Raw genomic sequence first — 23971 nt, 5'->3', positions numbered from 1 at the left:
TGGTCAACAGTTATAGTTCTGTTGTTGGAGCCAGTAAGTGCTTATAAATTCCAGCAATATGCATATGGATGAATAATGGACTTGCCACAAAGAATAATGCCATGTCTTACCCAGCAGCACTATTAATATTATTCCAGCTGTCTGGGTATTGTATTTCTGCTAACCACACCTCCCACTGGTCTGACAGCTTCCAGGGGCTTTGAATGGCTGTTTGGTAAAGTTCAAACTGGTGTTTTGTGGGGTATTTCGGTGCAAGCTTTGTTGGGGAGCATGATGTAAAAACTGTGGTTTACCATCCTTCTTTTTCTCCCACTCTGGCTCCAACTGCTAAACATCATGGACTTGAGAGACTTTTATCCAGCTGTTAAATTTCTAGGGCAAGCAACACCCCTTTACAAACAGCTGTTTCTTCCCTCATCTTTTTACCGCTAGAAACTTTTAAATTTTGCCCTCAGTAGTGTTCACTTTTTAAAGCTCATTGGAATAGAATGTGACTTGATACCTTGGTGTAGCCTGTTAAACAGTACATCTGACCCTTTCTCACATTTTCAACTAATACCTGTGAACATCTGTTCATAAACACTGTAAAATCTTTCTTTTGTCCTAAACATCCTAATGGTCTTCCTTTCTGAGTGGCAGTATATTTAGTCTAATTTTACACCAATTACCAGACATAGTTTTCCAATTCCTTGCACAGCCGGAAGGTTTCACATACAGGTCCGGCTCTGACAGTAACGAAGAAGCTGTGGTTGTTGTTCTTTATTATAAACTCCAGTAACATATCAATGTAGCAAATGGTAACTGTGTGCTGTAAAACATCTCCATGTCTTGGTTTGGAGCACCCTGTTAAAGCAATCTGTGACAGAGGCATCTACTTCATTACTAGTAACAAAGACATGAAAATTATTTTAATTTAACAGCTTGTGTGAAGGCTGATTTAAGAACATCCATTCCCTGCTTGGTCTGTAATTACTGGGGCAGGAAAAATGGTTTTAAAACTTCAGCTACTTGAGAACCCATTCTGCCTTTCAGACACACAGTCCAGGCACACTTGGATAATATGTTCACCACCATTAAAACGAACTTAATGCTGTCATTATTGTGCTTAGAATAGGCCACAAATACCTGTTACTTCTAAAAGACTTTTTCACAGCCTTATGTATATCCCGAGTCTTGATTTACATGACGTGAGGCCACCTGTTTTTGTTCCGATCAACAGTATTGCTTGTTGCAGAAAAGGGCCTTAAACTCCCAAAGCTTCCCAGTTCCCCAGGAGCACAGAAGATGCCTTTTAACAGAAGCTGCGGTCTATTAACATGCCACTACTACATGCCCACAGAGAAACAAACATTAGGCAACATTTCAGTCACGTTCAATGTAACTTTATTTATTAATTGATCACTGGGGTGATGGTGACCGGTTTCCCATTGTTACCATTTCATTTCTTTCAAAGCTGGGATTTTTGGCTGGTTTATTTTTTTTTTTAAATACTGTGGTTCTAAGCAGGAACAAAAACAATTCACAGAAAAATTGTGTCTTTGCGTATTCAGCCAGGACTGTGTTTTCAGAAAGTGCTATGAACCCCACATCAACGTAAGGATAAGGGAATATACAGAGCATAATCCCTGTCATGGTATTACAAGTAGCTGTTGGAACACTGAGATGTAGAAAAGAGTTGCCTCATCTCCCCTTACACAAACTTTTGTTTTCATAATCCCAGCCCAACCACCTCCAATGTACATGGTCTTTTTAGGAAAACATTTTGGGATATAGGTGTCCCTACAAACATGCTCCCATGAAGTTATTTTTTCCTTCTGGCCTTCAACTCTAGTAAGTAATATTAACTATATTTTCTAGAATAGGACAAAGCTGCAGGACAACCCCACAAAGTGACCTGGTTGGTTTGAAGGTAGGTGAAGAGGGCGTCTTGGTCAGATTCACAGGTCTGGTCTGTTGTTTGGATGACCTGGGGCTGGGTGACAGCCTCCTGGACAGCTTCACATGCTCACCCCTTCGCCCAATGCATAGTCAGATCTTTTCATGGCCCCCCCACTCCCTTTGACATATTCCCACACCATTTAACTGTACTTTCCTTTTATTTTGTTTTCTTTCTACTCCCATTAAATTTTCACTTAATTTCACTATCTTTTACTAAACATTTTATACACACACTTTATTAATAAAATCGTTGTATAGTATGAAGAAGTATAACTATGTATAAACATACATTTATACACTTCATACACTTCCACTTCTGTCTTTGTAAACACACAAAAATGTCTATAGGTGTGTGTATGTGTGGGGGTCTTTAACATACTTCTGTGGCAAAGAAAAAGGCAAGGTTTTCAGCAAGTACAGGGGGTTTAGAGATCACATGGGGTATGCCCATGACCATGACAAAATGGTGACTCCTGTGGACAAAGGGGGGACTTCTGAGACCTCATGGATCGGATACATTTTTGGGCTAAGTGGGTCACATGGCTGGAACAGGGGTAAGGGCTTCTAGTGACAAAGGTCATGAGACTTTTGAGGGTCAGGTTTTCCAGCGGGAGTTGGAGGAATGGAGCCTGCACCATCTGGCCCCAAAGTTGTTCTTTAACTGTGACCAATGACATCTCCCTTGGCTGTAGCCTTTTCTCATCTTCTCCTCATTTTTCTAAATCACAATAGAAATCTACATTGCTGTCACTCAAACGAGGAATGAAGAGAGGCTAGACATAAAATAACTAGGAAACAGTATATAATGATAATTAGAGAGTGAACTTCTGTATGAATACTATTTTAACATACAACAGTAACAATTACAGGGAGTTTGGGGTAATTTGGCATTACTTAGACTAAGCAGATATATGATGATTAGGATAAAGAGATGATACAAGTCATGTGAGGTAGGGCTTTTCTGGAAGAGAAGATTAGAAGACATACCTTGAGTGACAAACAGACAAGAAACTATTTTTTGTCTTCTTTATATTAAGACAAAATAGGATGATCATACCCAATTACCTTGTCTAAACAAAAATACTTTGTATTATTACTTAAAACAAAGGGGCCACATGAGGATCCTAACTTCAGATGACCAGACTTTACCACTGAACCTGGTAGCTTAGTAGTTTAGTTAAACAAGGTAATTTAGTTAACACTTCCATCTAAATAAGTAATTTATATATTGATGTTTTAAAGACTAATCTTTATTCTTAACTTAAAGTACATACCTTCTATTTTTTCCTATTTTTATTCTGTATTCACAAAACCATGATCCACCTACCTTTCCAAAGGTAGGTGGAATTTGCCCTATAATCACTGAAGCGAATTGTTCTTTATTTTCTCTTTGTATCATGATTAAGTAAAAGGAATCTTCCGAACGAAAAGCCTACTCCTTTTGGATTGGCTTTCTTGAACTCTCATGATTTACCAGCAAATGTTTAGGGGTGAAGAAACAGCAACAGCAGCAATCCAATTTTTGGATGAGGTTGAGAGCAGATGTAGATTTGGCTACAAGTCATCTTTGCTTTTCCAAAGACCATCTCCTGTTTTGTCCAAGAAAAAAGGGTCACACCATACAGCAGCATCCAAAATGTGCTATTCATCAAACAGATGATCTGTTGTGAATTCTAAACCCTCTGTTTTTATATCAGGATTAGTCCTGATTGTTCTTGCTCCAGTTAGAGGTCTGAAAGTTTTCAGAAATTATCATTGCCAAGTTTATTGACTCTTTTTATGAACCAGTCCATGCTTGCTCACAGGGAATGTTATGGATCACACGTTCACCAGAAGTGGAAATGTGACAATTTAAAAGTACTGTTAATATGGAATGACTTTGCCCTGAGGGAACAATGAATTTGGAAAGAGAACTGCCATGCCAAAAATCTCGGGTTACCTGAGGTTGTAAGGGGTTTGAAATTCAGGAGATTAGAAAATTTCTCAAGACAAGGAAAATAAATTATGCCAGATGGAACAAATATGCTGAATGGGATCTTTTCAGAGATAATTACCTGTAAATCTAAAGGGATCATAATGATACTCTAACCTATATACAATGGCAAGAGGACTCAACCTAAATGCAATTCTAAGCAGCAAAGATATTTTAATGTTTATTTTGAACGTTCATTCTTTCCTTATTTTTAATTCACTAATTTAGAGTGGGGCAGGAAAAGAAAACAACTCTGCTTTCTTGGTCATATGCTGCTGCTAGGTATGGGGTACATGCAGTAAAGGAAGGGTCAGGCAGAGCCACAGCTGCACTTGGCAGGCACATGGTGCAAGGAGGGGAATTACCAGTGGCTCTACTGGAAGCTATAAAGTTTTAGGCCTAAAAAGTGGCTGTAAATATAATGTATTGGGTATGAAAGTTTTTTAACAAGTAAGTTTTTACGATTAAAATTCATGTTAAATAGAACCATTACCAACCTGTATCTATCTGTGATAGATAAATTTAGCAAGGTCTCAGAACGAGGTCATCACCTCTTCAGTGAGACCAGGCAATATAAAAGATAGGAAAGACAATAGAAACCATCCTTCTCTCATCATTTAGCTTGTAAAAAAACCTGCAACCTTGACTTCATAATGTTTAATTAAATTGATCCACAGTGAGAGTGAAGATTGCAGAATAGGTACAGCTACAGCTGACCAATGAATAAATTATATTAAAATAACATGGGTTGGTTCTTCAAAAGGGTTAAGATCAGCCTCAAATGAACTAAGTCTATGCAACCTAAGTATACACTCATGTGATCAGAGATTTTAAATTCAGAGCTAGGCTGAGGAGAAATGTGATAGCAAGCACAGATAAACAAGAGTGGAGACCAAACAATGCATCTCCCCCAAACTGTAGAACAATCACGAAAAGTTCAATCAGGAAGTCTTTGTAAGTGAAGTTATTAGAGAATTAGATTAGTCCAATTTATGAGTACAACCAAAAACTTGAGGTATAGATTGAGCAGCCCTTTGATCTTACCTTGTGAAGCAACCCTACAACCTCTCTGAAAGGGAGCTGTACTGAAGAAATAAATGGGAACCAAAAGTGGTGCTGAAACCATAGAAAACTAAGGTTTTCAGGGAGGAGTAGAACTTCGAAAGAAGGGTATTACATAGCAAGAGTTTGTGACAACACCCTAAAAAATCCTGCCTGAAGAATAAAAAGTGTATTGATATGTACATGCAGGTACATATATAAAACTCGGAGCTTGTAAATTTGAGTGTCTGGAAAGACCAGAATATTAGTTTCAAACAAGACAAACAAAAGAGGCAGTAGGAACAAAGCATTTCTAGTTCTTTGAGTCTGCAATTAACCTGTGTCTGATTCTGGAGAAGAAAACCACCTGGGAGAATAAAGGTTTCAACTCAAATTGTGATATAGCTGAATTAAGTGGCCGAACTCCATTTGCTTCACTGCCATAAGGAATGTGTGGAAGTCAAACTTCCACAATCTCTAAACGAAGGCCAGAGCTTTCAAAAGCCCCCTTTGTTCCCAAGCACCCTGTTTCTGATAGCTGAGCTTCACTTGCTGTGGGTGGTAATTGCAGCTGGAGCCGTGAACACTTGACACATTAAAAGAGTATATTTTGCTGAGCAATAAAAAATGATAGAACAATGGAAATAGCTTAAAAACTTTAAAGCCCTTCTGAAAAATAAAGAGGAAAATTCTGAGACTGAACTATCCTACTCAGTTGAGTCCACTGGAAAACCTGCCATTTCAAAGCACCACATCTTAGACATAAAAATTTAGTCTGGCAGATTTCCAGGTCAATTTTAACAACAACAACAAAAATACTAGGATTACCCACCAGTTTTTTGCTCCTTGTTCGCTTTATGATAACTGTATTTCTCCAGATTTTGTTTCCCTCCATGGTCTGCGTGCTCCAAGCCACAGTAGGGATTTAGGTTAGTCCTTGTGCAGGACTTTGACTAGGCTGCACTTTGTCACAGGAGCCTGACGTGCATTCACGCTGCAGACTCGCTGTGGGTGCCTGGAGCTGCGAAATGTGCGTATGGTAAATGGCTGCTTTTCGTACACAGGCGTTCGAGCATTACTTGTTGCTAAACTTGCTCGCTGCCTGGGCAATCCATCTGCCTGCCTTGTGGGAGCGCGTAGTGCAGCTCAACAAAAGCAAGCCAACTCTCAAAAGAGGAAAAGACTGAGAGCTGCAGCACAGCATTTCCGCAGCTGAAGTCTTACGCCGGGAACACAGACACAGAATCCGCACAACTGTCTCGCAGGCTGCTGCGCTCTCTAGAGGGAACTCATAGCAAGGGAAACTGTATTCATTCCCAGGGTACTAATGAATTCCCAGGTGACTGCTGGAACAGTGAAAATATTACAGATGTTGACGGTACAGCGTTTCAATAAAATGCATGCAAAATTGGCTAAAAAATGCTTTTTGGATCAAAGCACATTGTTTTCTTTATTCCTTGCTACATCATTTACCAGCCTTTCTCTCTCTTCTTTTTGAGATCCATTTCCCCTCAGCCTTTCCCTCCCAATCCATGCCACTACAACACATTCTGAAGATAATAACACAAAGCAGAATCTGATAACTAGTGAATGTATGTGCAGACACAGGAGAAGGTAACACAGGTTGAAAAAAATAATAGCTAGGGAACATGAGATAGTGGAAAATATGATGGCAGTTATGAGAGTTCCAGGAGGATATTTACATTAATGAAAAACAAAAATAACGTATATTTAGTGAACGCAAATGATATAAAGCAGTAATATAATAAGATTAGTACTACCAAGTGGCTTAAAACTGCTTCAAAATAATAAACACAGGCCAACTGTCACTTACAAAAAAACATACAGAAGGAGTGGCATCCCTGTGTCCACAGCTTATTTCAGTATTTCAAAAGATCACTGACTTACAAGTAAAAATGCTTTTTTTCTTTCTCTGACTGTGAGCCACATGATATTTAGCATACCATATTAAGCTGACCTAGTTTTACCTATTTCTGTAAGTTTTTAATTTCTGCTAACAGAACTACAGTCTACTTTGTCCTTCATACAACACCAAACCCTTTATAGTAAGGTACACATACAGTAGGAACAGATTTTACTGCAGTACTTACTTTTGCCTGGTAATGAAATGTATGTTGACCCATGCCAGCTTATGAATGCTTCCTGAAAAAGGACTTGAAAATCCAGCATTTCAAGGAGTTTCTCATATATTTAAAAAAGGAAAAAATCCAGAAAGAAAGAAGGGGAAAGACCCAAAAGAAAGATAAACAAAGAAAAAGCCTGTAAGCTTTAGAGCTCTGACTGCAAAATATTCAGCCTGGCAGCTCTGGGAGAAATACAACTCTGTGTACTTGTACATGCTCACCCCATTAGAGGAGGAGTCAGTTTTGCAACACTTATGTTCCTTGCTTCAGGCAAAACAGTGATTCTCTTCAGTGCAAGCAATGTTTGGATTGTGATGGCTATAAAGGTGAGAGGTGTGCTCTGGAGTGTAGGAATGCTGCAGCAGAAAAAGAATAATTGGAAGCATCAGCTACATACTCTACAGGTTGTTGTGGCTCCTTTTGAATGCTTATTGCCCATTATTTTTTTTTTCCAAGGGAAATCTAATACCCCTTCAACATAAACTGCACCCATAATAGTTTTTGTGTACCAGTAGCCCATGTTTTATATTCTAGAAAAACAGAAAAACCATTTACAATGGAGTGAAAGGTGCTGGCTTTACATCAAAAAGCTGATTAAACAGAAGGAAAGAAAAAAGGGGTTTTTTTTGGTAATTTTGAGAGGTATTTCCTGTGACTTGAAGAGAGTTTCACATTATGCAATGAGGCTGTGAATTTTACTAACATAACTATTCACTAGTCATCTATCTCTACTTAAGTAAAAACATTTTTACATATTCTTATTAATGTTTTCAACTGAATCACATTTTTATCTTCTCTGTATTCAAGACAGTGAACTGAATATAAAATTAAATGTATGCATGTATAGTGAAGATTCTTTTAATGAAATAGACTGAGCAAGAAGGCTCTTTTTCATAACAAAGCGAGATTTCAGGCATGCAGATGCTAAGTTGTTACTAGAGACAAGTCTCTCCAATCCAGGTCAGCATTGCTCACATCTTGTGACCAAACGGACAGTCCACAGACTATTCAAAACAGTAATCATAGGAACAGCGTCAAACATTTGTGTTTCTTGAAAAACACTTTCAGGTAAGGAGTATGTGCCTTGTGATCTATCCACACAGAAATCACAAAACTTCGGGTGTGCTCCTTCAGTGTGGTTTGGCTGTGCTAAGTACCAGCTGCTGTTCAGAGGATCAGTGTCAGACTGCACCTCTGCCTGCATTGCTCCCACCATGTGTGCTGTGTTACCCATTTGACTCCGTGTTAAGACAGGTTAGGGAGCTCAGCTGGTACTGGAAGACAATTCTCTTTTTTTTTTATTATTATTTGTAAATTTCTGAACAGGCTCACTCTGAGATCAAACAAATGCTAGGGACAGCATGCAGGGGAACAGAATGTATAGCTGGCAGAGAAGATTCAGCACATGCCCATAGCATTCAGCCATCTCTGAACAAATTCTACCAGTGACTCTCTGTGTTGAAAGGGATAAAATTGCTCCTGATAAATATGGAATGTGTGCTTGAACAGATGCTATCACCTCAAAAATAAGAAAAGGAACACAAGATAGAACCCAGTATGTATTTAACCAGCCTTGTAGCAGGCTGTGCCCAGTTCTCTTATTTCTGTATCTGCTTGACTCTGCTAAACACAAGGAGATCAAAACATGGAAGAAGGGATGAGAAAGCTAAGATTTGCCTAGGAAGGAAACTTCCAAAATGAAGGTGAACCAAGCAGTACTGTTCACACCATCACAATGTTAATTTCTGTAAGAGAAGTATGTATTGTTAAGGTCTGCATGTACAGTTTTGGCCCTAATCAAAACAGGCTTTATAGCCCCAGAGTCTGGATGATTGGGAAAAGAGAACAAAAACTAAATCACTAACAGATCAGCAGTGAAAGATGAGGGGTAATAGTGAAGAACTATCACTGGGATCTGTAAAAATGATAACTTTAGACATTTATACCTGCACTATCCAGTTTATAGCCAGCTGACGTAATGCAGCCCTAGTAACTGTGGCAGCAGGGAGAGGTCCGTGAGATAGCTCTTAAATATTTCCCCATGATTTTGAATTAGCTTTTTCAGCTTTTAATGAACACTGTGTGCCTGTGGCTACACTACTAGCAAGATTTAAGCCAGTCAGGCAAGTCAATACAAGCACACTCAGCCTCTGGTGGAATACTGCCAAGAAAAGGCAACTCTGATCCTAGGAGCACTGGATTAAGGAGAATATTTTAAGGTAGTAGTAAAATCTCTTATGCACAGAAGACAGCTCACCTACATTCAAGAAAGATTCTTTCAAATTAGGACAAAAGAAAAGAAAGGTCACCAGGATGATGTAAAGGCTCTAAAGCCTATCTATTAAAAGATGATTGACAGAACTTGGCTGGGTTAGTGTGGCAAAATAAAGGTTGAGGCAGAAAATGGAACAGGCACTTACGTGTCCCTATAAAGGTAATCTATGTCTATAAATACAAAAGAGAGTAAACACTGGACAAGTGAAGAGCAGTTAGGCTAACGAACAATTCTGGAGCAAAAACAACAGGTAGAAACAGAACACACATAAAACCAGACAGTAAACTACAAGGATACTGACCACTAAAGTATGAAAAATTGAAGCAGATTTTCAGTAGGGTATAAAAAAGCACAGCTACTTCTGGAATAGATCTCAGCCAGTCTCTGAGGAGATTATCAGCTTGACTCATCCCATCTCATGTAACTGGTGTATCAACTTCAGAAATCCGGTTTAGTTCAGGATTTTAACCTGCCCTATCATCAAGAGAGAAAGATTCCTCTGTGGCTGATCTAGAAGCATAATAATTTCATTTCTAGAGAATGATTCATTGAGAAGAGTTTGTAGGCTTGGAATGTGTTAAAATAACCTACTACATTCTAAAAAACAGTCCTTAACACCAACAGATCATTTATGGAAAGCAAGATTTAGTAAATTAAAGTGCAAGGGCCTAACTTTGTTTTGAATATAACGACACTCGTATCAATACAACTGCACTAACCTGAAGTTACTCTGCATAGGAGCTCCATCAGACTTCTGACATCTAGGCAGAAAAGGAAGCACGTAGGACTGGGAGAAAGGCAGGAAAGAAGATAAAACCTGGAAGATCCAGTCAAAGGAATCAATAAGGAAAGGACTTTACAGTTGGGAAAAGAGCAAAAAGGAGCATGCAGGTAGTGAGGGGCATGTACTTCAGAGGAGTACAGAGAGAAGACTGCAGTCTTGATTTTATCTCTCCCACAGCCCTTATCTATCAAAAATGCCCAGCCTTCCTTGGAGAGTCACTGTTGAGAAGTTGTGGCAGTTTGCCCCCGCCATTCCTCACCCTCCCACTAATTCAAGAAGAAAAAAAAATAAAAGGCAGGAGAGGAAATCAAACAGGAAAACAGGGCAACTCTCTATTTTAAAATGTAGAAATACTCTAAGAAACAAAATAAGAAGCTATGGAACTACAGAGAGAACAGTATTTTTTCTGCTGCTGTCTGTTTTCTCTACAATGACCTCCTCTGAAGAAGCAGCCACCAAAACATCTGATGTGTCCTTAGAGAAAGACAAAATTTACTTTCAGGACATTTGTTACATAAGAGAACACATGGCAGGTGCCATGGCTGCTCAATTCCCCTCACATGAGCAGTGTGCCTCTAAAGTCCTGCCCCTTTCATCACACAGAAAGTTCACCCAAGAAGTACAGCAAGGACCTGCAGGACCAGGATGTCCTTAGAACGTGGCGATCATCCTTTCGACACAGCTGTAGCTAATGCTGTCTGAGAAAGGCCTAACAATGGCTGGCACCTGTAAAGTTCTTGCTCACCCATACACCTGTAAAGTTCTTGCTCACCCATATGTGCTCGTGGGCCAGCAAGTCCAGGACACTCTGCATGTATTCCGTGTTATCAGAAATATACTCCTTCCTTGTTCCTGTAGTTTTGGTCATGGTCACAATTCACTGATGCGGTTTATTTCCAAATTCTATTCTTAACATGTACCACATTTCCAGTCATTATGTTTATGACTCTTCTCCACATATCCTTTGTGCCTCTTACAGACAAACACAACCACTGTAGCAGCCAGGGCTGTGTGACACTGTAACCCTTCCCCAGCCCTCCACAGCAGTCTCCACTTACGGTACTTTATTCTTGCACTCCTTTTCTTTGGATGTGCGAGACTGCCATTTGCTGCAGAAATCCCCAGTCCTTTTACCCTCAGGTAAAAGATCACCATCAGGCTGGTGATCTTTACACTAACATGCAGCAGATGCCCCCAGAAAGATCTCAGTCAGTGTGACCTCCGTCTGCATGGACCACACTGGCAAGCAGGCATGGCTCCAGGAGGCAGGCAGCCACGGCAAGCTTCAAGATCAGAGTGTGTGACTGAGGGTGGCAATGCAGAGGCTGACAGAAGCAAAGGAAGGGAGACTGCTTGGTCCTGAAGGACCTGGCACTCTCTGGGTGAGCCTGCCATGCAACCGTGGCATGCAGGATTTCTGCCAGGAGTGAGAACACATCTTGTGTAAAAGTTGTCCATCAACTAGTGAAAAATATTCCATCTACTACCACACTTGCTCAAGCCTGTAGCCAGTGCAACTTGTGATCTGTGTTGGTATAATGGAGAAAATGGGTCTCCTAGTAGGTGAGGGATATTCAAAGCTACCTCTAACTGTGCTGAAGAAAACTGAAAATTTTATAAGACCTGAATGAATTAATGAACAAATGAATTAACCAAGTCTTCTAGTTTTACAGAAGTTATCTCTATCTGTTTACTTTTGTTTTGAAATAAAAAGTAATGTTAAGCACATCTCTGGAATTTACATAACTATAAGGAATATAGCTGCCATCACTGAGAGCTGCTCTTCAGGAATCATCCTTGTCTTATGAGTTCCAATATACATACAAAATAGTTCGAAAATTTTTTTTTGGTATAGACTGTATACGAAATTAACATTTGCTAATTCAGCCTTGTATCCCTTGCCCTATAAATGTCTGTAAATTCTTGTGTACAAGGCTGGCGCATTCAGTTGAGTTTATATGTTAATACAGATAACTCTTATCTAGGCTGGGATTACTGTAGAATGTGACAACTTTCTCCTTTATTAAACCACGCTTGATCACTTGACTACTTCCTAAAGAAATTAATGAAATGTTCCTATTTCCTTTAATTGTGGATTTGTAACAAACCCATAGCTTTCATGGACGCCTTCACTGAGTGTCTCATTCTCTCGCAGCTGGCACATAGTTTAATTATGGTTATTATCAAAACAAAATTGGAACATAGTGGAAGAAATGCAGACTGCATCCTCTACTTGTATTTAAATTCATTATTTCTTATGTGTCTGTGCCAAAAGTTCTCACTGACCAATTTAATCACACAGAGGAGGAGAAAAACCATGAACCCTATTTATTTTCTAGAAATACATTTTCTTCTTGTAAGAACATTCATTAAATAACTGTAACTTTCATCCTGACTGAAATTTTTGCTTAAATTATAACCAAAACAATTTCTGTATCACAACAGCTTGGTTGATGTGAGATATATATATACACAAATACTGGGTTAACAACCTGAGATGTAACTGATAAACAGTTATGCTATGAACACAGAGTAGTATTTATCCAATAACAAGGTCTCTCTGTATTGGTAGTTAAATGAGAAACCAGCCAACCTTTTCAGAGTTTAAATGTTTTCCTTTCTCTGATCTGTAAGTGAAGTTACACTATCATACAACAAGCCATTTCTTACTGGATATTTGTACTGTTACAGAAAGCCTATTTGCATTTCTAAACCAGGACGCATTTCCACAAAAACCTACATCTAATTAGCACAGTTATGTCCCACAGAATCTCATATTGTCCAAAAAGACAAATAGTAAAAGAGGTGGTTACAAAAACAGGCTTTCAGAGGACTTGTCTCCTAGTTATTTATATTTCAAACTGATTCATCTCTTAATATATTCTAGGAAATGGTCTCATCCATTTTTGTAGGGCAGATACAGCTTTTTAAAAGACACTAAACACAAATGATACCAAGTTGCTAACTTACACGATTGCCTTATGAGCATTAGCTGCAAAAGTATATTTTATATACTGCCATATATTCTTACATTTTATCCTCTTTGAATGCAAAAATATTAGAACTCCGTTGAGTTTTTTGCTCCTTAAATCAATCAGAAATTGTAGTAGATGAGGACATATTAAATCAATAAAGTATGCAATATGTAGGAAGCAGAATTATACAATGATGATAATACTCCTTTTGACTCCATTCAGATACGAACCTGGCCTAATGTACATGGCATGCCATTCTACTGATGGCCACTGATGGCGGTGCCTCTGAGTGACGTTTAATCATAAGCATAAACAAATTAAGAGTAGAATGGCTGGCTACTCAGTTATGAGATGTATCTATATTAGAAGAAAACTCTTCCTTAAGAATTTTTTCCAGTAAGTGTATTAATACCATTATGAAAGAGAAATTAATACTCTCTTCCAAAATATATATTGCTATTCAAAATCACGTTATAAGGTCCTTAAGAATCATACTGTTGTACGCCTTTGCACGGCAAGGGTTTGCTGGTGGGGGCTACAGGGGTGGCATCTGTGAGCAGTTGCCAGGACCTTTCCCCATGTCCAACAGAGACAGCCCCAGACAGATCCAAGATGGATCTAATGCCGGCCACGGCTGAGCCCACCCGTGACAGTGCCAGTGGCAGTGCCTCTGGGATAACGTATTTAAGAAGGTGGAAAAATTACTGACAAGCAATTTCTCTGCTGAAGAGAGGAGTGAGAGTGTGGGAAGAACAGCTCTACAGACACAAGGTCAGTGAAGGAGGAAGGGCAGGAGCTGCTCCAGGTTCAGGAGCAGAGATTGCCCTGCAGCCCCTGATGCAGCCCATGGTGAGGCAGTTGTGCTCCTGAAGCCCTTGGAGGTCCACAGGGGAGCAGAGATCCACCTGCAGCCCGGGAAGGACCCCACACTGGAGCAGGGGGATGCATGAAGGAGGCTGTGACCCCATGGGAAGCCTGTGCTGGAGCAGGCTCCCAGCAGGACCTGTGGCCCATGGAGAGAGGAGCCCACACTGGAGCAGGTTTGCTGGCAGGACTTGTGAGCCCACAAGGGACCTGTGTTGGAGCAGCCTTTCTGACTGTAGCCCATGGAAGGGAACCACCTGGAGCAGTTCATGGAGAACTGCAGCCCATGGAGGGGATTCATATTGGAGAGGTTTGTGGAGGACTGTCTCTCGTGGGAGAGACCTCACACTGGAGCAGGGGAAGAGTGTGAGGAGTCCTTCCTGTGAGGAGGAAGGAGCAGAAGAGACAACGTGTGATGAACTCACCAGAACCCCCATTCTCCATGCCCCTGATCTGCTGGGGGTAAGAAGAAGAGAAATTAGGAGTGAAGTGGAGCCTGGATAGATGACAGTTGTTGGGGGAAAGCATTTTAAGATTTCCTTTTATTTCTCTTTATTCTTCTCTCATTTGATTGGTAATAAACTAATTTTCCACAAGTTGAGTCTGTTTTGCCCACGATAATAATCACTGAGTGATCTGCCCCTGTCCTTATCTCGACCGTGAGCTTTTCATCATATTATCTCCTCCTTGTCAAGCTGAAGAGGGGAGTTGACAGAGCAGCTTTGGAGGGCACCTGGCATGCAGCCAGGATGAACCCACTACATGCTCTCTTACTTAACATTCGAATAATCACTGTGTAGAAAAATGTATTTCATCACTTATTTAGTATTCTTTAGATTAACCAGAAAGCTGTAAAGTTTTGCCATACTCCCTCAAGTAACTCTTACTGGCCACAGTTGGAGAAGAGACAGTGATGGACCTTTCATATGACCCAGCATGACTGCTTTTCTAATAGTATTTATTTAACACAGTTTAAATCAAGAAATTACAACAACAGAAGGTATGAGGCATCTTTTCCTCCAACATGAACGTTCTTAAGCCTAATCCATGGAGATAACCTGAAGGAAGATGTCTTTGCCATCATTAACTACCTGATCTTTCAGAAACTAGAGAAAAAAACCAGCTGGGTCCTAAACAGGAAATTTTGAAATAGTTCCCTCCCATCAAGACTATGCAATTTTCCACTTAATTATTTTCTACCAAGATAATTCAATTGCTACTCAGAATCATCTGGGGGCACTGATTCGCCTTTTAATCAGAATGATATCTTTTAGTTGGATGAAACCACATAAAGACCATTAGTACATTAAAAGCATTCTAGACTATCAGTTTAATACTGACATAATTACTAATAATTAATCTTTACTTAGCTCTCCTTTTCTCTGTTGTGTTTCAGGTTGGTTTTTTTTTCCTTTGCGCTGTGAGTCATGGGCAAAAGTGCAAGAGAAAACAACTTTTCTCTCTAGGACGCAATCCAGTTCTGCATGTGATAGTTTGTTAACAAGAAACAAATAGTTACAATGAATAAGCCATGCTTCTAACTGACGCTGTTCTATTATCATCTTTCAAAACCAGAAGAGTGTTTTAGCAGTGGGGTATCCCTACTTTGACTTGAAGCTTTTTTATCTGTACACTAACACAAAGAACTAAGTTCTGCAAAGAGAAAAAAGGCAGCCACACAGTAGAAAGCTAGCAATGGAAATGTTTGCGACAGTTTCTTACAAGCCACAGACTGAAAAGAAGGAACCAACACGTGGAACTTCACAATGATACCACCTGAAGAGAGAAATTCTGGGGACTGGAAAAACAGAAACTTCACATAATTTCCTCAGGTCATCTGTGAGATACAGCACACAGCACACTAATCAGAAGTACTTCCATGGAAGGCAAAATTGAAAATAAAACATATGCAAATTAATAGTATAATGCACACTCTAAGAATTCTGACAAGCAGAACTTATGCTTGTTTTCTTGGTACTTGATCTTTAATAGCCCAGTAAGTCTGCCTATCTGCAAGGACAGCAGCTGTTTTTTATTTATTTCATTTATTTATTTCATTTATTTATTTTTGTTTTCTTTAAACTAAAATAAGAATTTTTATTGAATGTACATGCCTTGCTCTTTCTGAATAACATAAATGGCCTTTTCAATAGAACTACATATTTGAAAAAAACCTCTATAAAGACTTTAAAAAAATCTGGGCATAATCATTAAAAATACAAACACTTATAAGACTATTTATGAATCATCCTCAATTAGAAACAAATAGAAAAAATAATGCTAATTTTGTCTGTTCACGCTGTTTCTCACGGAGATATTCCTAGCAAAGGGTAATGAACTACCATCACAAAATTAAAGAAAATGTAGTGCACAGAAAATAAACTGTAAGGGCAGAAAAAGCAGTTTCTTCAAATTAAATGATTACTACATTTCCCTAAGGCCAAACATGCTCTGCTTAATTTAAGAATCCATTTGAGGTACTGCTTCTCTAATAAATAAAACCTGAAATCAAACTTCTGACCTTAGGAAAAGAATGTTCAGGACAAGTTCCTATTCCTCATAATCCAGTGGGGAGCGGTGCCTTTGAGGATTTTGAAGATGGAGATTTCAATGGCCCCGTTAGCTAAACCAATTCAGAGTTTAATCACTGTCTGTTGAATAATTTTCCTTATTTCAACCCAAATTTCCCTTGTTGTAACTTATGACCACAGTGTGCTCTCGTTGTTCTCTTTTTAGAAGAGTCTGGCTCTGCAGAACAAACACTCCTGAACATGTTTGGGTGTGCACAGCTGTGTGCTGGGAGAATGTCCAGCACAGAAGGTAGGCACTGACACATGAGGATGATGAAAAGCAGACAGCCACACTCCTTGCTGGGATTTGGATGAGCTACAGGAGCTGATGCCCTAGTTTAGAGTCCAGCTGACAGCATTCCACGAATGGGCATGAGGATCTAGAAGAATAATTCCCAGGTGCTCAGACACAGTAAGTGGCAGTATATGACCAACTCACATGACTTAGACAGGATTTAGGTGCTTAACAGATGGTAAAAATTTAAAGCAGTGTTTTATCATTATGCACAAACTTCAGATTTCTACAATTGTAGTTTATTGTTACAAAATACGATTATTTTTTAGTAATGATTCTTGTCTTGAGAACAACTCTTGCTTCTTAAAACCTTTTTTATAGCTACTCCCTTCAGCATAGTAAAGCTAACAGTCTAATAGCCTGATCTCCATTTCAGTAAGCCTGTTGCACAAACAAGAGAAGAGATTTTCATTCTGTGTACGTCAAAATGGCAGAGGAAAACAAATTGTAATTACGTAGGGAAACACTCACTTTCAAATACATTTTGGCATCTCAAATTCCACTCCTCAGTACCTGTTTATAGTAGATGACGTTGTTTTTTCCAGCTCTACATCATCTTTTATTATTGTGAGATCAGAAGCTTTCTTAAAAAACTAAGTGAGATCCCTTGTAAAGAGCTTATCTGCTGCAGAAGGTACTTTAGTTAAGGAAAATTAAAATGCTGGCTTCTTAGCAAAACTCTGTTATTATTAATTTGCTGATATGCACTGATCACTAATCAGAGGCAAAGACACAAAGGTGGTTTTGTGATAGGTTTGTTCCTTTGTTAAAAAACACAGCTTTATGTTCATAGTCTTACAGTAGTTTTGAAAGACTGCAATGCATTCTGTTCCCGGCACCCTTTACAATTTGATGCACAGCATTTGACATATGCACTCCACTTCATTAGCAGGGGATGATTAAGTGAAAGTATTGAAGTTATTGATGTACGAAATCGGCTGCCTTCTCTTACCCATATGTACAAGAGACAGGAAATGCTTCTGAAATGGATGATCTAAGGACAAGTCACCTTGTGGGAGGAAATTAGCATCTACCAAGCTTTTTTGAGAATGCTGAGTTTTTATCTTGCTTCTTAAAGCAAAAAGCCAATCTGTGTAATAAAGTTTTCAATTTTACACAATTAGGCACAGTGTGAAGCTGATATTCTCAGGTTCTTTTAAATCACTGTTCAGTTCCAAGGCATAATCCCATAATTTCTCCTCATGGTTTTCTCATTTTCTGCATATTGTCGAAAGTGACTATTTAATATACTGGTTTTCAGTAAATAGTTTAGAATGATTTAGAGGTGTCCATGTAGAACACTTGTTTAATAATAATTAATTTTTATTACAAGAAAAACATTTGTGAAACACATCAGAACATACTAACCAAAAAATACTTTTAAACCCCACCCTTTGATTAATCTTTGAAATGTACTTGCTGAGAATTATTTTGTACTTCTAATGCAATTTTCAAGAAAAAACCACCAACTTTTACATGGAGGATTTACATTAATAGAAATGCTTTGGTAGATAATTGTCTTCTCAGAAAATGGGTCAGAGAAAATAAAACCTATCTGTATATCATTCTGCACCTTGTTATGTTGGAGGTATATGCATATGCTCTTAATTTTCTATTTAGCCTTTCACCTATTTTCTGTCTTTTATGTGACTCTCAGGTCACTTGTCAGGTTCTTCATTTCATTGAAGAACTCACAATTTAGCCAATTTGGTATTTCATTGAACTGCCTCTCTTTCTTTTGCTCAAGAGTAATTTGCGTGGGTGCCTTCATCTTGTTCCTTTAGGAGACTGCCAACTTTCTTAAGCTGCAGTTATTAAAGAGTACTTCTGTCTGAATGTGAAAACAAACTAATAGCCTGTCTCATCCTTCAGCTTTCTGCATGGACAAAAATTGGTGGGAGCTCTCATTCTTATGCTGGTAGTACTGGGCTGTAATTCTGCCTTGCTGGACTTTCCCAGCATATTGTGTGAGGTCTGTGAAGCTCAGCTTGTTTTTGTGCAACTGTGTGTTTGAGCGTCACAAGGGGATGAATTTCATCAAATGATGGTGGTACTTGCACACTGGTGGTACTACCAATGCCTACAGCAAATTCCTGATATTTGGGCTCTATTTTAATAAGTGATCCTTGCATGTATTTACTTTTGTGTATCTTTGTTTCCTTGCATAATCCTTGTCTGCTTAAAAGCAAATTTTGCAATTCACAAGTTTAGTAAAAGTGATGCAATATCTACCTTTTTGCTTCAATCAGTATTTAGTAGTTTGCAACTTTTGCACAGTAATACAGTCATTGTTGAACAAAAAAACATCAATCATGCCCCGGACAGAATTTTAACTGAAACAACTGAATACTGAGTAAACACAGAGAAAATTAAAATTTGAAATAAACCAAAGCTACAGAGTATTGAAATTCAAAGAGATCATAGAAAACATGAAAAATAAAGTTACATGATACTTGTATTCTTTTATAGTCTAAGGTAACCAAAATGTTCAGAATATTGCAAGTGTAACTCTCTGCACTTCTGTGGACAACAGCACTTCTTGCTGCATTTTACTTCAATTCAAATTTCCCTAATTTTCTGCTTCAAGTCAAGACATTTCATATAGTTGATGGGAATTTTTCTGAAGTTTTGTTTTATGATAAAAATCTGGGGAATCAGGTACTGGACTGTTCTGAAGTCTGGGCTGGATACCAGAGAGACCATAGAGATCTGAGAGTTGGCTACTGTAGGGGCCTGATGGTTCAAACCAGATCATGAAGAAACCATGGAATCTGGCATGGAAACAATGCAACCATCAGTTAGTTACATTTGGAGGATGTCATTTGAATGGTAAGTTGAAGAAACATTCTTAGGAAACAAGAATTTTACGCACAAAGAGCAGTGAAGCAGGAGCACATTAGTTTGGAGTGCACCAACAGACGTAAATACACTTTCTGAAGAGACAGAAAGGAAGGCTGCCTCAGCATACAAGAACTAATAAATTCTGTTTATTCAAAATCCATCTTATTGAGCACTTCCAGCAGCTTGTGATAGAAGATTCTTTTGCCCTGAAACTCACTGAAACAGAAAGCTGTGAGACAGAGGTGGCAATCACAGATAAAAGGAAGATAAATTCAAATTAAGACACCATGGCACAGGTGCTAAAGAGAAATTATCTAAATGTTATAGCACAAGGAAGGTAGGAATCACAGGAAGTCTCCATTGTGGTAAACCCAGAGGGTTTAACTGTGTAATGCAGCAAAAGCCGGATGGTTTTAAATACTTTACCATAAAAGAAATAGCCTGTTCTGCGAACTGGACCTATTATTCTATGCACCAGAGGTAGGGAACAGATCAACCTGCTCCTTTATCCAACAGTTTTAAAATATGCGACAATTGTTACCGTATGCCTCCACTCTCATCCTCCTCTCTTATCTTCTCAAGATCAAACGTTTCAAGTTTTTCCCTTGTCATAGATATCTCTGAATTTCTGGCAAAGCTTGTTGCTTTCTCGCAGTTTCTCCAAAATTATTCTATCTGTTCTTCAAGCGAAACACTCCAAAAAATGGATTAAGTACTTCAATTTAGACATTAGCATTGCTGAAGAGTAAATGCTGAAGGAAAAATACCCATCTCAAGAACTATACTCGTCCTAATATGTGACATGATACTTGTCCTTCTCACAAATAGAGGTAGTTTTTCTCTAGTAAACCAGGAAGCAGCCATATGTCTAACTCTGATAAAATATGCTTATCTGCAAAGAATAACTGAAACATACGGCAAAACACAAAGTCTTTCTTTTGCAAACGAAGTAGGGTTTCAATGTGGAAATGAATTTCATATCCAGATACTTGAAGGGATAAACACCAAACTGCATTCAACAGGCTTAACACTCTCATCTTGTGAGCTGCTGTAGTCTAGAGACCCTTTTACTTTTGCAGAATTGGTATTTAGTTGTATCTCATCTTGTTATTGTGTGGCTATTTTTTCCTACATAAATTTGAAAGTCTCCACCCTTTCTTCTTATATCATCTCTTTTTTTTCCTAGCATAATTTCAATTTTTGAAATATATTCTGTATTATCTACCTTTGCAGCTCCACCACACCAGTTTTCTTTAATTTCTTTAATTTCAAGTCAATGTTTAAGGATGTTAATAAAAATCCTGAATAGTACTGGATAGAGGACAGATGCATATAGAACTCCAGTTGTTACAAACTTTTGATGCTGAACTATTGATAACTACCTCTGGTCTGATTTTCCTACTAGTTTTGGTTTTACTCTAATATAAATTAATCCTGATCGAATTACCCTGGTGGTCTATGAAAATGGCATGACATACAGCATAAAAGGATACAACCTATTCCCTACAGGCTTTATTAAATAAAGGTATTTAATAGTTAATGGTCTCTATCTCAAAGGCCTGCTGTCCTCTTAGAGAAAGAAATAAAGCTGGGATGACATAATTTGTTTATGACAATGCAGTCACGTTACTCATCTCCTTGGTGCCCTTTGTAATGTTTATAGTCAAGTAGTTGATTATGTTGTTTTACTTCTCTCCTTCAGAATTTAAAAGTACCATTAGCTCTTCAGCTTGGTATTAACAGCATCCAGCAACTCATAGAAATTGACTTCTTTCATTAAAGATAATTCGCATCTTTGGCCTTTTCACTTGCTAGAGAACAAAAATTCTGTTGTTGTTTCTCTTACTGCTCTTACAGTACTAGAGACACATTCTATATTTTCAAAATTGTCCCACTTTAGTCGCTTCTCATGTAGTGTCTTGAGCTTGGGAAAGCTTGATTTATAAGAAAACCAAGATTCGATGTTGTTAAGTGGGGGAAGATTTATTCCTATTCAAAGGATTTAAACAGGGACTAAACCCATGCTGATAAATGTGCTGTATTAAAATGGTCCTTTGGGGATAGGATAGCAAAGCATGTAAGGATGTCCCTAAGGAAAACAAATACACTCGAAACTAAAATGTGAACAGGACTTGCCAGCAATATTTACTGTGGTAAACAAAACACAGTCATGGCACAAGCTCAGGCTCAAGCATTCATCTGTCCATACTACTTAACAGTTAGCACACTTCTGGTCCACTTTTAGCCTGTTCAAAACAGCACTCTTCCAGGGGGTGCACAGGAGTGTTTGGGAAGAAGCATGAACCACTTACTGTTCCTTACAGACAGACTGGGACAAGGCCATACTGTTTCGGAGAAAAGAGAGAGAATTTAATTATATGGATATTGAATGTGGGGTACCACACGTTCTTGGGGCTACAGAATTGTCACTGGTTCATTTTATGTACCAATATACATACAGTGACTGTCTATCCACTGCCACTAACTCCTGTCTAATTAATCAGTGGTTTCTTCTATTTTGATTGCTCCAAATATTCTGGATTGGTTTGAGATTTTTACAATTCTTTTCTACTCAATATTTGCCATTTGACCTAGCTTCTGCTTTCTTAGTGCTTACTTCTTATATTTGAGATCACACAAGAACTTCTGCTTTGTCTGGGCTGTTGATTTATACACTGTATATCTCTTACATCAGAGGAGTGTGTAGTTACTGTAATAGTGTACCTTATTAAAGGTGATACATACTTTAATTTTTTCTTAGGCACCCCTCCTGTGAAATATTATATAATAATTTTCAGAGCTGAAGTCTGCTAATTTGGAATTTGGTGGTTTTATTTTGCTGCATTCCTATCATCAAAATATATCTGAGAACTCAAAATGGTTCAGTATCACCAGTGATAGTAGATTATTCTACTAGCTGCTCACCAGAAGTTTGTTTTTCTTTACCTTTCTAGCTTAACTGTGTTCACTAGACTCTCACCATTATAATTGTTTACATTCTTGTCTGCCACTGTCTCTTCATGAATAAAAAATTCATAAAATCTATTTATATGTTACACTTTCATGGTTTTGAAGTGGTTGTTGATGCCATGATGGAATTCTGCAGTTCATGGACTGGAGAAGTTACTATTTTTAAAGTAGGTAATTTTCATTACAGATCTGCAAAAAAGGATTGTCCAAGGGTTAAAGCATTTAACAGGAATATTCCCTGTAAGCTGACAGGTATCTATCCTTCACTAAATCCTGTCTGGTACTTGTTAGAAGACTGCTTAACATTCACTTTTTTAATGTGCAAACCTTTTAAAATAAGTACTGCCAAACTGAGAGGTAAAACTTTGTTTCTCAGTCAAGATCAGCAGAAATTGTGACATGGTGCTCAACTACTGAGATGATGATGAAATCAAAACATTTCACAATACATTTGTTAATATATATGACAGCATCATGGGTATGTAAATTCATTCACACCCACTGAAATGTAAAAAGCATACACAAAGAAAATCAGGTGCTGTATTTTTTTTTTCTAAATGCATCAGTAAAAGTAGTCAATTTGATTCATGTTGAAGGTAGCAAATGGAATCTATGAAATTATTATTTCCTCAGAACATCAAATTATTGGAGAATTCAATAGAGACAGCAACAGCATCCAGAAAGTGCCCACAGATATTACTCATATACTAACAAGGTCACTTTGAATTTTTATAGTCTGAAACTACTTTGTGCTACATGTAATGACTACATACTTGTCTTTAAATCTAGAAACTTTCCCAGGCATTGGAACCTGATTGTCTATACTGTTAAATTTTTTGAATGGTTCCTGATACAGATTTGGTCCAAACCATCTGCCAATCTCCCAAAGAACTGCAGATCTGAATACAAATCTGTAATATCTGTAATATGTAATACTCCCAGTAGGTTGTCTGCATGCAACTACAATGTTTTTGAGGGCAAGAGAAATTAAAAGTATGAACCTGGTATTTTATGCCAGCTGGCCTCCATGACAATATTCCTCGGCACATTTATTTTATTAAAAAAAATGCAGCCATAATGACTGCTTGCCAGAAAGGCTGAAACTTTTTAATATGCATAGGAAGTAGTCTACCAATATTGTATGTAAAATATATATGTCCTGAGTTATATCAGAAATAGTGTGCCCAGCAGGACAAGGGCAGGGATCACCTTGTCTTCAGCACTGGTGAGGCCACACCTCAAATTCTATGTCCGGTTCTGGCCCCCTCACTGCAGGAGCTGGGGCATGTCCAGAGAAGGCCA

General features: G+C 38.4%; 1 protein-coding gene across 13 annotated transcripts in view; it reads right to left on the bottom strand.

Moving 5' to 3' along the window:
• The window catches only part of PRLR (prolactin receptor), a 155295-nt gene that overhangs the window by 81787 nt on the left and 49537 nt on the right, over positions 1–23971 (bottom strand). For 3 of the 13 annotated variants that reach the window (XM_042028520.1, XM_042028519.1, XM_042028525.1), the window contains exon 1: positions 7063–7823. The exons of 9 other annotated variants lie outside the window; for them this stretch is intronic. The gene's annotated coding sequence lies outside the window, so the exon portion shown is untranslated. One more of the 13 variants, XM_042028521.1, reaches the window with a different exon arrangement.

This window comes from Corvus kubaryi, unplaced genomic scaffold (assembly GCF_017639235.1).
Source record: "Corvus kubaryi isolate FWS band 111438036 unplaced genomic scaffold, C.kubaryi_AGA036_p1.0 37308, whole genome shotgun sequence".
NCBI classification, from domain to species: Eukaryota; Metazoa; Chordata; class Aves; order Passeriformes; family Corvidae; genus Corvus; species Corvus kubaryi.
This window is presented reverse-complemented; position numbering and strand designations above follow the sequence as displayed.